The sequence below is a fragment of the Pseudopipra pipra genome, chromosome 8 (assembly GCF_036250125.1).
Source record: "Pseudopipra pipra isolate bDixPip1 chromosome 8, bDixPip1.hap1, whole genome shotgun sequence".
In the NCBI taxonomy this organism is placed as follows: Eukaryota; Metazoa; Chordata; class Aves; order Passeriformes; family Pipridae; genus Pseudopipra; species Pseudopipra pipra.
Genome location: NC_087556.1, coordinates 14,799,769 through 14,813,116, shown reverse-complemented (window position 1 = coordinate 14,813,116; position 13,348 = coordinate 14,799,769). Strand labels below are relative to the sequence as shown.

Sequence of the window (13,348 nt, the reverse complement as noted above, 5' to 3'; positions counted from 1 at the left end):
TTATTCTATCTTTACTAAAAGTGGGATTTTAAAATACACATAATTAAATTTTTACACATTCTTCTGTGAGTTGCTAAATAACTTCAGTGCTACTAAATGAATAGATTGTGGATGTTGTGAAAGGTTTGTCTGTCTGGAGGGGGTGAGGGGAGGGATGTCATAGTTGAGCTCTTTTTAGTTTCTTCATTTTTTTTCTTTGTATTTTCAACACAGAGAAATAAACTAATTCCTTATGAAAGTTGCTGGATGGACAAGTCCTGGAGGAACTGTAGTGGATTCCTCTGCCTTTCTTCACCCCTAGGCTGGTCCTCTGCGTGTGTCTCACACATAAGGAACTCTGGTTGATCACTATCCATCTTTTCTGCTGAGGACATCTAAGGTGAGTGTTTGCTTCATAGGGTTTTTTCCTCTCTTTGTTTTTCATTCATTCAGAGTGGTCAGCCATTGAGTAGGTATGACCAGGTCAGCTGATACAGATCTAAGAAAGTTGATCTGATGTTCATGGCTTGTATGACCAGTAAGAATGCAATTTTACTAATGTTGCCTAAACAACCATTTTACGTTGAAGTATTTTCTAAGTAGCATTACAAAAAAAATTGCCTGAAATTTGCTATATGAAGTTATATATGATGAATATGCATTGATTCAGCACAACTGTAATTTTATAAAATCAGTTGTGCTTTTTGTTCTGATGCATTTACAGTAGTATTTCCCCTCTAGCAGGGCATGGCTGAGATGGGATCCTTTGCCTTCCATTATAACAAGTTTTATTTTTTTTCACATTTTAACCAGTAATTTGTTGCAAAGCACTTTGATATGCTCTGCTCAGATGGAAGACATTATAGAAGAATTCAATTGCTCTCAAAATTGATTGAATGCTAAAAAAACATAAATAATAATTCAATTTTAGAAATAACTTGGCTTAAGCTGGCTTTATGCTGTTGTTGCTCAATGGAGCACTGTTTGAAAGACTTGGTCAAAAACTGGAACCCTGCTGTGTTAGAAGCTGTATTGACACTGGACAAAAAGGTAGCACTGCTCTGAAGTGCTTTCAGTTTTCCCACAAAAGCTTAAGCAATTAAGTTGGAGACTCTATTTGTTTGCTTGTTTTGGTGCTTTCTCTGGCTTTTTTGTTTTCTTCTTTCATGAATGATAATGAAAATTCATATTGACTGCACATGTTGCTTTAAATGCCTAGAATACATCTAGGTGTTATCTGAGGGCTTTTTCCAGTGAAGTTAAGGAAAACCCTTCCATTTGCTTCTCTTTTCTGCAGCGAGTTCTTTGACTATCTTATGTTCTTAGCATATGCACAAAACCCATGGTAAAGCTAAAAGAGGGTGAGTACCACTGACAAGTGACTAGAATTATATCTCAAAAGCGACATAGTCATTCTCAATCCATTCTAAGCAACCCTTAAATGATCTTCAAAACCAGAACTACAGAATGCACCATTTTCAAACAAGGAAAAAAGATGTGGCTGTTCTACTGCTAATGCTTGTGTTATGTGGATAATTGTTCTGTAGCATTGGTAGCAAAATTAGAAAACCAAAGTCATGGGTGGTAAGAAAGCATCAGAAGGCACAAACCTGTCCCTGAGGAAACTTATAGCAACTGACACAGAAGAGTGTAGCATATTCATGATGTTAGGGTCAATCTCATTCACTTTTTCTTGGCCCAAGCTGTGTTTCCACCTGTTGCTTTCTATGCCTGTGAATTCCCCCAAACTGCCATAAGCATGAAAGAAATCCATTTTGGTCAGGAAGCAGTATTTCAGTCTTTTAGGCTTGGGGATACTTGTTCTGCCTAATATTTTTGTGCTTTGGGTGAATTCATACAGATGGTGAGATAGGGCAAGAAGATTTATGTTGAGATTTATTGAGGGAACCTATTTTTCCCCTCCTGGCTGACATCAATAGGGTTGCATAGTCTATTCACTTTGTCACAAAGTGCACCCTGAGAAAGTACGGAGAGGGCCCTGATTGCAATTCTGCCTTCGAACAGGTCACAACTCCATTGTTCTGAAACAATAGAGGTTTTACAAACAAAGTCTGACTAGAAAGATTGTGAGTTATGACACTACAAAGAGCCTTGCTGAAAGCAAAACAAGGCAAAAAAGAAACAGGGTAAGGCATAGAAAAATGCTTATAAACAATAAGTTAAATCCCAGGTCTTGAGTGAGACACTGATGCTGGAGGTACTGTTGTACCTTACAGGAATACCGAGATTGGTCTGTTAGTGTTTACAGCACATAGTGCATATGCTTTATAATTACAGTGAAAATAAATGCATGGACACAAAAGTACTTAAAAATCTGGTTATTTCTGGCTTCAAAGGGATTGCTCGCCTGTTTCAAGATAGGCATAAACTTAGGCTTCTTGCTGGGGACCTGAAAGAGACTGTGGATGATGTCCTTCTCCTTGCGTTGCCTATCGCAGTCATCTCATGTTACTTTAAGTTACTATTTCCAATGACCATCTGTTGCCTTTCATCATAAATTTAGCACTGCCCCTACGAACTCTCCCATTGGTAGGGCCTGCTACAGTTACTCTTGGGGATGTATTATTGCAATACGGAACTTACTCTTTTGCATCATGACTGTATTTTCACTTCCCAAAATGCAGTACCTGGTGCAACAGGTGCCTTGTGGGTGTAGAGCAATGCAAGCGAGTAATGAGTGGCACAACTGAAGGATGCTCTGGAAAATCCAGAGCATGAAAGGAAGCCCCTTGAATTCAAGCAACTGATGTGTTGAAGGCATTCAGACTTTATATGTTTGAAATAAATTAACCAGATTGTCATAGTGGAATTATTTTTTTTATCATTTGTGCACAGATATTTATCTAGGTTTTATTCAGTAGAGAGGAAATTATCAGCACTTCAATCCATCCCAACAAAACTGAGAAACTTTCCCTCTCTGGAACTGGCCTGGAAACAAATTTTTTTTTCTTCTCTCTTGAAACTGAAGGTATCTCAAAAAATAAGCTCATATTACTTTGTTATATGAGCTGCTAAAGTTTTTAATTTTAGTTGCGGATGCCCAGAGGACGAGTAATCAGTTATTATGCTAATCGGCCTTATGTTGCAGTGCATCAGTTTGATGAGGTTAGTGTTAAAAATCTGGCATAAGTATTCGCAGCCTTCCTGTGTTAGTGGAATGTAATGCTTTACCATGTGAAGATCAATTTAACAAGCAGATTTAATCTGAGACTGGGAGGAGGGAAGGAGGGGAGTCAGGAAAGAACAGAGTGAAGTTCCCTCTGTACTAGACTTCCATCTCTATACCTATGGCAAACAATTATTAGCAAATTAAAGGTTCAGCACGTATTCCAGTAAATCAGGTGGTCAGGATGTTAGGCAATAACAATTTAGAAATTGCTGCTTTTCTTCTCTCTTTTTAAATGCATCTGTAAAGAGCATACAAGAAGGCTATGTGCAACTTTTTAGAGGCATAATTAACTAGCTCTCATTTGTTAATAAGTGGATAATGGAGGATTAAAAGTATCCACCTGCTATTTTGGTTTGCTTTTTAACTACAGTTGAAATGGTCTTGAATAAGATTTGTTAATATGTGATGTCTGTTTACTCAAAGTAAACAGACTCAAAGTGTCAAGCAAGTTTTTAGATAAAAACAGGAAACTAAGACAGGACTGAAAAATCATTATACAGAAAAGCACTGCAGTTCAAGTTTCTAGCTAGGTGAAGCCCAGAGTTGCTTGGGATTACATCAGTTCCATGAGAATGTTTTTACCATGAAACTGGATGCCAGAGTTTCTGCACCAGGGTTGTTTGGGGTGGGGAATGGAGACTGTCCAGGTTTATCAAGCTGAATTTTGCATTCTGCAGCCTTAATCAGTCTGAAGCTAATTAGCAGCCTCTACACAATAAGGCCACAAGTCATTAATCATAGGAGATGAGAGCAGTCAGCCCCCCATCCTCGACATTTCAAGAAAAGTTTTCTCTTGCACTCTTTTTCTTTTTTTGTGATGGGGCTTCAAAAGTCGCAAGATTGCTTTTCATGGTCAATAGTGTGTGAAGTATAAGCCATGTCTTGATGTGACAGACAAGGGACCACTGTTCAAGGACCTATTGGACTCTTTTTCTCTCTTTTTTTTCATTCTTCTCTCTAAATGCTGTCCTCTAATAGAATGGAGTCAACTGATGACTTTATTTGCTTTGAGTTGAAGCATAGTTCAGCTGGGAATAAAAAAAAGTTTTAACAAGTATGATTTTTGTTAGAGGGAAATTCGAGTTTTTTACAAAGCTGCTTAGTTCTTTTTAAAAGTTACAATCCTTTCTTATGCACAGCTAATGAGGAATGAAAGTCCTTTCACATGCCTAATACAGTTTAGTACAGTGTGTCTTGAAATCCAATGCTAACAGCTGCAGGCTAAGCACTAGGAAACCCTTGCAGGAAAAAGAAGTAAGTTTTTTGAGGCTGTTGATCAAACTTCTTGCAAACAATTTGAAGAAGAAAGTTGAAAGAATAAGTTTGTTGTCTTTAACAACGGTGAGAATTAGATTATGCGCTGTATTTTATTCTGTGGGTAGAAGATGTAATTCTATCTATATTACTCCCAGAGTAAGGGATGGGTGATATCTGTATGTCTGGCACCTGTCTAGCAGGTCTTACTCCTTAGTTGTCCATAGCATGTCCTTACAGCTGTTGGCACCATCACTGTTTCAGGCTCAGATGTTTATTACAATAATATTACAATATTATTCCCAGCTTCTGGCTGGGAATGCTGGGGAGAGAAGGTGTTTTTATGAGTAACAAATATATTCATATAGTCTTGTGTTGTTAATCACTGAATTTTCAGTATAAGCAAAACTGTTTTGTTGAAGGACAGGTTTTAGAAATCTTTCCTGAAGACCTAAATGTATTTCTCAAGGCCTCTTGCTTATCCTACTGGACTTTGCTAGTTTACTTGAGGAATTGCAGTAACACTGAGAGTAGCTAATGAGCTTTTCTTTATACAGCTGTACAGGAGTTCCTTGTTCTAGCAGATACTATACCAAACTTTACATCCACCCCTGTGCCTGGAGTTGTCCACTGCAGACTGGAGGTGGCTTTTAGCAGCAAAGCTATATGGTGACAAAGCACTGCACAGCACTGTCAGCAGCCTGACCACATTGATATCCAGTGCTCCTCATGAACAGTTCCAGTTTTGCTTTGATTTGCTTATTTCTCTTCTTTGGAGACTTAAAATAATGTTGAAAGCCTGTTTGGTTTGGGGTAATGTTGTTGTTTTGTTAGTTTCTCTTTCTGTTACCAGTCTTTGAGATAATTGAAAGTGAGGAAAGAAAAATTGTAATTAGGAGGCTCAAAGAAATTAAATCAGAGCTCTGTCTCTTACAGACAAGCAGCTGTCTATAGCTGTAATATGGCTGTATGTTGTTGTATTTACTTCTCTGGATCACTAGTGGATTTGGTCCTTGGACTGCTGTCCAATTTCAGTAAGAACCATTTCTTCAAGGTGTTTCACATCTTGTGCATATTTTATGCATCTATGGAGACCATTAGATGATCACTTTGGGTTACAGCAGGGAGAAGATTAACTCAGTCATAAGTCTGTGGTTGAAAAGTTAGCTCTAGACAAGACTTGGAGGCCTATGTTTTGGTGCCTGAGTGGTGTACCTTTATTTCAATGTGTTGTTTTCTTCTGGGACCAGGATTGTGAAGCGCTGTTAAGTGCCACCTTTTCATTGTATTTTTAGTTCCTACACCCTCCCCTACACTTGTATATTCCCATGCTCACTCCTTGCTTTCCAGTTCTGTTTCTGAAATGTGAACCCAGTGACACTCTGGTTCACACCAAGCTTTCTGTGCTGGCCTGAGTGGGCCTGGCAATTAGGCATCTCTAACAGAAAAGGCACCACACAGAAACTTGAGCAGAAAACCCCTAGGAGTACTGAAAGAGCCATTACAGTCCTCCTGTCACATCAGTGAAACAATACACATTTTGAAAAGTTTTCCTCATATATCTTTAAATGAGTCCATAGCATCGGTTATGGTCTACTGTATCAACTCCTACATTTCAACAAGAGGACATGTTCTTCCTTTTTCTGTTTCTAATACTACAGATGAAAAATATGACATGCATCTACACAAAAAGAAATTTTTTAATGAAATCACATTAAGGATTTGACTAAGCCCACACAAGCAGAGTTAAGACTGATACTCTGTTATTACCTCAGCTCATTACATCTTGGGATTTTGTTACTCATGTAGCCTGTAAGATCACCCGCTGTCTGGAGAATCCTGTACTACCTGAAAACAAAGGGAAGTGTTATGTTGTAGCTTTACCTCTGAAATTTCCTTGCTTTGCCAACTTTCCTCAGTGTTACCATAAAACAGCTCTTGGTGACTTATATGTATTAATGGCATTAATTAAACTATCAGCACAGCTGAATGGGAGAAAATGTGTCTTCTGAACTTGTTTCTTGAATAGGAGTAAATGCCTCATTAATCTTAAGCATCAACCCAAGAACACTGTGTTTGTTAGATAGAATAATAAATGACTTTACAGGAAGTACACAATAGCAGATGCTGGAATGCATCCATTCATTAGTCACTGTGCATAAATATCCCCTTATTTCCATGAAGAGACATTTAATGGAGGGCCAGTCTGACAAACATGCACAAGCTTTCACTCACTCACTGAGAAAACAGAAGGGAGAAAATGTCATACAAATTTGCCTTGCTGAACACAAAGCATCACATACCTTATGTGTGCTTTTTATGCTCCTTGCCTATCTTTCATCAAATTGAAAGGCAAAACTGTTGGATGGGTTTGGGAAGCCCATAAGGCATTATAATTATTTCTACTTCTTGGTAGCAAAGCCTGGTTCACTGGTGTGTCACTTGGAGACCATCACCAGCTTTACTCAAAGCCCATTTTGGTGTCAGGTAAAGTCAAAGGAAGACTATTATGAGAAAATGTTGGGCTTGTTTTTAATCACTGCTCCCAAGATACTAAGAAACAAGCAAACAAGCCTATTGCAGTGAATAATAATATAAAAAAAAAAAGAATTGCTCCCCACCCCCAACCCCTGCTATCTGTCAGCTTTTGAAAGCTTGTATGTGTTTTCTAGTCTTATAATATAACTGAGCCAATGAAGCACCTCTGCAAACAAGTACATATACGGTTGTTAAAAAAAAAAAAGTAAAGTTTTTAAAGTAATTGTTTTGTTTTCCTTTCCACATTATTGGTCAGAATTCCTGTTTTTCTCAGATTTTTGATTCAATTCCCATGTCTTAGATGTGTTACAGGAATGCCTAAATAATTTTCTTGGTATGTGCCCTTGTTCCTGAATGCGTGCCTTAATGGAATTTAACCAAAGGGTTACATTTTAGCATAATTTTTCTTAGAAAATATTAACAGTGTTTGGATGTCCTTATGTGTTTGAGATCTGTCTGGTTTCTAAGGCTAAACTGACCAGAAAGTCCAGAATACCTTGATTTATGAAACAAGTTCTAAGATGGCAATTGCATTGTGTACCAAAGGTATCAGTGTCCTGTGACAGCACCCATGTTTGTTGAGAAATCTTCCATCTAAGCATGCAGGTGCCTCGTGTCAATGTATTCTTCACTGGTGTTGGAGCGTTTCTCACTAGAACACTAATCAGAGTGTTTGGCTTTTGGCCTGCACAGGCTCAGCCACATAACATAAGGGAAGACGAAGTTTAATTTCTTATCCTGGAAGTCTCTGAATAAGTACGGATTTGAAAAACTGCTATGCATGATTTGGTGAATCTTCTCCTCTGAACTGAGAGCTTGGCAACACTTTATGGTATTGTTAAATCAAATGCTTTGGACCAAAATTTCAAGCTGGGTATTGTGGTAACTTGGGTGGTAGTGCTTATTTTTCTACTGGCCTAAATTTGCAGTCTTTGCTCAGAAGTCCTACTTGCATGAACAAACATCAGTTTGATGACAAAATTGGAGCCATAGATCAGCAGTGAATTACTAACAAATTCAAGGGATGGAGAGTTTTGTTTCAAAGTAATATGTAATGATGATAGCAGCCTAAATTTTCAGAAGTGACCAGTGATTTTTGAAATTGAAAATACCGAAGAGCTTGCTGTTTCTTCATATCTGACTTCTGACAACTAGGCCCAGTTGGTCACAAAAATTACTGCTAGGCTAATAGGTCACTAATAATGACAGAAAATATTGGTACTTTATGAAGTGATATGCAAATATAAGTTTCTAACCAATTTTTTATTATCAGTTATCTCAGGAGAACTAAATAATTTTCCCTTTTGTGATTGTCAGATTTCATTTTGGGGTAGCTTACATTTTGCCTGCATTACACTCCTGGTATGGTTTTACGTGGGTAGGTACACCAGTACTGGGATTTATGTGTTCACATCCTTCAAAATCTGTCCCACTGGTGTACTGTAATTGTATTTCTATCCTAGGAGCAGCTACATTACTGTGACCAGCAGAAACCCTTTCAATATATGCAACATTAAACTGAATTACACCAAATATAACCACCTTAACATTGATTAGACAGGTATGCAGCTAATAAAATGTGGCATTACCCTTTTCTCCCGAGGGGTCATCCTGTACAATGGTAGTGGATTATTTCTGCTGTTGGTCCCAACAGGTCAACTGTACCTGGAGCCAGAAAACTCCTTTTGGAAGAGAAGGGCAGAGTCATTCTTTATAACTAGAATGCTGTGTGGGAATCCTTCGGCCTCCATCTGGAACAGCTTTGACCAAACAAAAGCCCTAAATCTGCTTGCAGTGCAGTCGGTGGGAATACTGCCACAGCATTCCTTGGGAGCAACATTAGGCTTCGATTATGGTCACAGCAAGAGAGTAGTATATGCACAGCTGCCAAAAAATATTAACAAATAATTCTAGAAAACTTTGTCTCTGCTTTCCTTTCTTTTTGCTTTTCTTTAAGGCAACTAAGAGAAAACATTTTCAGCTGTCAGGAATGAGAACTAAAATAGAGGTTTATGGCCCAAGCTCCATCTGCTTCCCAAGAGAGACAGGTCAGGAAAGTCATGGCTTTCAAAGTGCTCTGATCCACTGTCCCCTCTTGTGAATTCAGGGTTGTGCAAGGGCCTTGACAGCTGCCAATGTTGCCCCCCAACCCTCCTGTTGAAGCACAGCTTTTCTGAGTGCAGCCTGCCTTGCTCTTTCCCGTCCCAGACATGGGAGTCTACACTGGGACTGCTTGAGTTTTTCTTTTACGGCCAGATCTACTGTTGGACTGAACTCAGCAAAACAATGGTCCATGGCGTGGAAAGCAAGGGCCAGATTGTGCACCTGAGTCTCTAAAGGGCCAAAGAGCATCATCACCTCTTGGATAGCCCTTTCCCACCACTGCACTTGATGCATCTGCTCCATGTCCTGTGCATTAGCTGTGCCAGTGCCTTTTGTTATTAGTATTTCACAGCATATGTGCTCAGAACAACTTTCCGATGTTTTAATCTTAGAACTAGCTTTGCAAATCAGAATAACCTTAACCAGGAGGAGAGGATAAAGCAGACTTTGTGGATGCTGAATTCTTTATTGACTGAAATAAATAAATGTTTGGGCAGACCTTAGACCCTTTTGGCTGTTGAGAGGAGGAGAAATTAAACAAAATATAAAAAATAATAAATACTTTTTGGGAATAAAATAATAAATAATTCTTGGGAAGAACCAACTGCAGAAGAGTTTTCCTTAAAACACAGTGTGGACAGATTTAATTCCATTAGATTAAGGGTAAAATGGCATAAATCATGTTGTATAGCTTCCTACAGTTATGTTTTATTTACAGGCATTGAAGTCATGTTCTGAGGTCAACAGGTTTTTGCATCATTAATTTCAGTGGAAGTACAGTAAGTCTTTTAAAATGCTTTTTCTAGAGGTCTCCATGATTATTTCTTTCCTGTGAGGCCTTTTAGAAAGGACTTATAACATAGATTTTCCTTCTTCATAAAAATTAATTCAAGACAGTCAGAGATGTCTCTTTGTTTGTAAATTTTCTAGCTGTAAAATCCAGTGTTTAATGCTGACCACAGCATGAAAGCTGAAGCCTCAAGTTTGGAGTGTTTTGTATTTTGTCATATGATGTTTATTCCATAAGCTACAAAAAAGGGCCTTTTCCAAAGTGAAAAACTGTGAGAGTATGGTCCTGCTAGTCTAAAGGCAGGATAATCACTGAGGTGTGAGAAGTAGAAAACCAAAGGTCAAAATGAATGCTGCCTCTTCTTATGATTGAAAATGTTTTGTGTAGATAGTGGCAAAAACATAAGCATATAAATAGCTGCTGACAACAAAGAACTCATTGTAACTAGAATAAATTTCTTTGGTTTCTAATTCTATAAAAACTATTCAGAAGTATGTAAAAATTAGTGAGTAATTCTAGACTGCTCGGTATCTTTGCATCATATCAGCCTAGCAAAGCAAATGTAAAACTAAATCGTTCTGACTTGCAGGGTTTTAGATCCACTTTGTTTTCACTTTGCAGTTGCAAAACGTGGCACAAACTTCAGAGCAATTCAGAACATAGTTACAGCTTCCTTACAGCTTAGATGATTCACTCCAGCTACTTAGAGCTTGTGTTGGATGTAGAAATTAGTGAATTTCATTTCATGTTTTGGAAATACCTTTCCAACCCCACAAAGTCGGGAAGAGTATATGTTTGCTCACTTCCTCCTTCTCTGAGCTTTCAGAGACGAGTATGCACTATCTCTTAACTGATCTGTCAATTTTCTTTGACAAAAATATTGGGATACTATGAAACATGGTACCACAAAAATAATGCTCGTGGGGTAATGAAGGGAGAGAGAAGATCCTCAGCAGAGCTATTTGGTCTAGGCTAGTTTTCTAGGGTGCTGTAGGATATAAGGACCATCTGTGGTGTCTGAGGACGTGAAAGTGAACATGCATGTGCAATCCCTATTGGTTCAGCTTCATATCAAGTAGATGAGAGAGACTGTGGTAGGGGTGTATCTAGATGCATTTGAAGAACTCCTACCCTCTACTTGTGGTTCTTCAGTGACTCATTACAGGGCTCAGAAAAAAATTATATGACACCATATTTTTGATCTGACATACATGCAAATATACATTTCACTTTGCGTGTTTGTTTTGCGTAGGCAGTCGGCAGGCTGGGTTAGCTGTCATGTACTCTTGCAAAGAAACACCCAGGGAATTGCAGCTGTGCATGCCTGGTATCAGTTGCAGGCACTGTGTATTTGCATGCAGAGTGCTGACACTGATCTCAGTGTGCTGTGCTTTACATCTTGATCCCACCTCTGCTTTTAAGTGCACATTTGTTGGCCCAGCTGTGCTGTCTGTCCAGCAGTGGGTGAGCCATGCTCTTGCTGTGTATATCCACCTTCTAGAACTCAATCCTCCCATTTCTGCCCTAGGAGTTCAAGGACTGACACAATTCTCACCCCTAATCTGGAATTATGGAAGATGAGGCACTCTGGTTCCACATCTCCCCACTCTGCCCCCCACCCAGCACAGAAGCACAAACTAAGCCTTAGACTAAGTCATAGTTTGACTTGAATTCGGCAAAGTACTCACTTGGGCTTGATCTTAAGCATGTGGTTAATCCACTACTATTGAGCAACTTAAACACACCATATTTAGAGGGGACTATGCATGTTTTAGGCCACTGAAATGAGGTCTTGAGATTTTTTAAAATAAATTCATGCCAAGCTATAAGTACAAACAAATGCTAACGTGCATGGTTTATGATGCTCTAGCCAGAATTGCTCATCCTTGCAGCTGTACATCAGAGTGTAGTTTTAATTAGAGTTTAATTATCTTTTCATTTACTTTCTTCAGCAAGTAAATTTATACCTTTTTCTAGGTTTTCTTGGGAGTATAAATTAAAATAACATTAATAACATTATATTATTCCTAATTTGTGTATCTACACTTATTTATCTGCGTTTTTTATTAGTCATAATGAAGCATGTTTGGAGAAATTGGGCAACTAATATATGTATAGAAGAAAATAATGCTAAACAATATAATTATAATAATGAGAGGCTGTTTCTGATTTACTGAATAGAAATAATAATATGAATTTGTGATTAGGGTTTCTAATATATTTAAAAAATTAATTTCATGGAAGGTTGTCTGCATAATAAGGGTTTAAGTCAAAAAAAAGGTCTGAATCTAACCCTGGAAATTTAATAGTTCAAAAATGAACTTGGGAATTTTTTGTTCTAAATTCTTATGTTAATGGGACTTAATGTCAACCTAACTTATGATTATTTAATAATTCATTATGGAAATTAATCTCTTCTGGAAGATATTTGTGGGAAAAGGTTTGGTTTGAGTATTTTTACCTTCTTAAGGAAGTTGATTGTCCATATTTTTCTACTGCAGTGAGTTATTCCTTAGACATAATGTCACATATTAAATAACTTTGGTGTTTGTATTTCTGCTGACTCATCATGAGTGCAAGTAAATGCTTTAAAGTAATTAATCAGTATATGGGAAAAGTGGAAAACTAGTATGAGCCTCACTGTGTACAGCAGAAGGCCCAAGGAAACAAGGTACAATGAGTTTAGATGAAGTGACCAATAATTTGAATTATTGGATTTTTGTATGCTTTACTTAAAATATCTTAAGAAGTCAATTTGCCTGTACTGGACACGTATAAACTTTTTTCTGCTTCTTCTTTTGTGTTTCTGTGCTCTGCGGATTATTTCAAAGCATTGCTTAGCCAGCATCCAGATCACAGTGGGCGGCTCTTTTTTGTTACTTCTATTTTGTAGTTGTGAGTTACTTCACTGTGCATGCCTGAGTCAGCTGGCCTCACTACTCTGAAACATCTAAAAGCTCACAAGACATTTTCTCCTTTTGTTCTTGAAATTTCATAGATTTTTGGATAGCTGCTAATGTCATTGGACTGGGAGTCTTCTCAGATGCATATCACTTAGACAATGATAGATAAACTATCTGTTCCCCCCTCTTTTAGTTCCCATATTATAAAAAATATTCTCTGAGATTTTATTTTTTCCCCCTTTCCCTTCTAATTCTTTCTAGCCTCTCCAAAGTATAAGACTTGCTGTGGAGCTAGCAAGTGATTTTCCACTTTACTACCCACACAGCAAAGTGCCTTGCACTGGGACATGATATCTAGTCACAGATTACCTCTGCAGAAGGCACAGGATTCTTGTTGTGGATGTCTAATGGTGCACAAGGTACTGAGGGACTGGAGGGGCTGTGAGGTGCCAGGGACTATAGGTAATTGTTACAATTGCTTTTCTGCAGACTGTTCTTAGACCAGAGGATGTCACTGAGTTGAGTAGTGTGGCTTGGAGTAATGAAAACCTTATTAGGAAGGTTAGAACCAAGCAAGAAAGGTGCATAGTT

The 13,348-nt window shown here is 38.1% G+C and overlaps 1 long non-coding RNA gene across 2 annotated transcripts in view; it reads left to right on the top strand.

The window, feature by feature from the left end:
* The window catches only part of LOC135417927 (uncharacterized), a 101,597-nt gene that overhangs the window by 40,608 nt on the left and 47,641 nt on the right, over window positions 1–13,348 (top strand). For both annotated transcript variants that reach the window (XR_010432272.1, XR_010432271.1), the window contains exon 3: window positions 214–379. This is a non-coding gene — a long non-coding RNA (uncharacterized LOC135417927). The remainder of the gene's footprint in view (window positions 1–213; window positions 380–13,348) is intronic.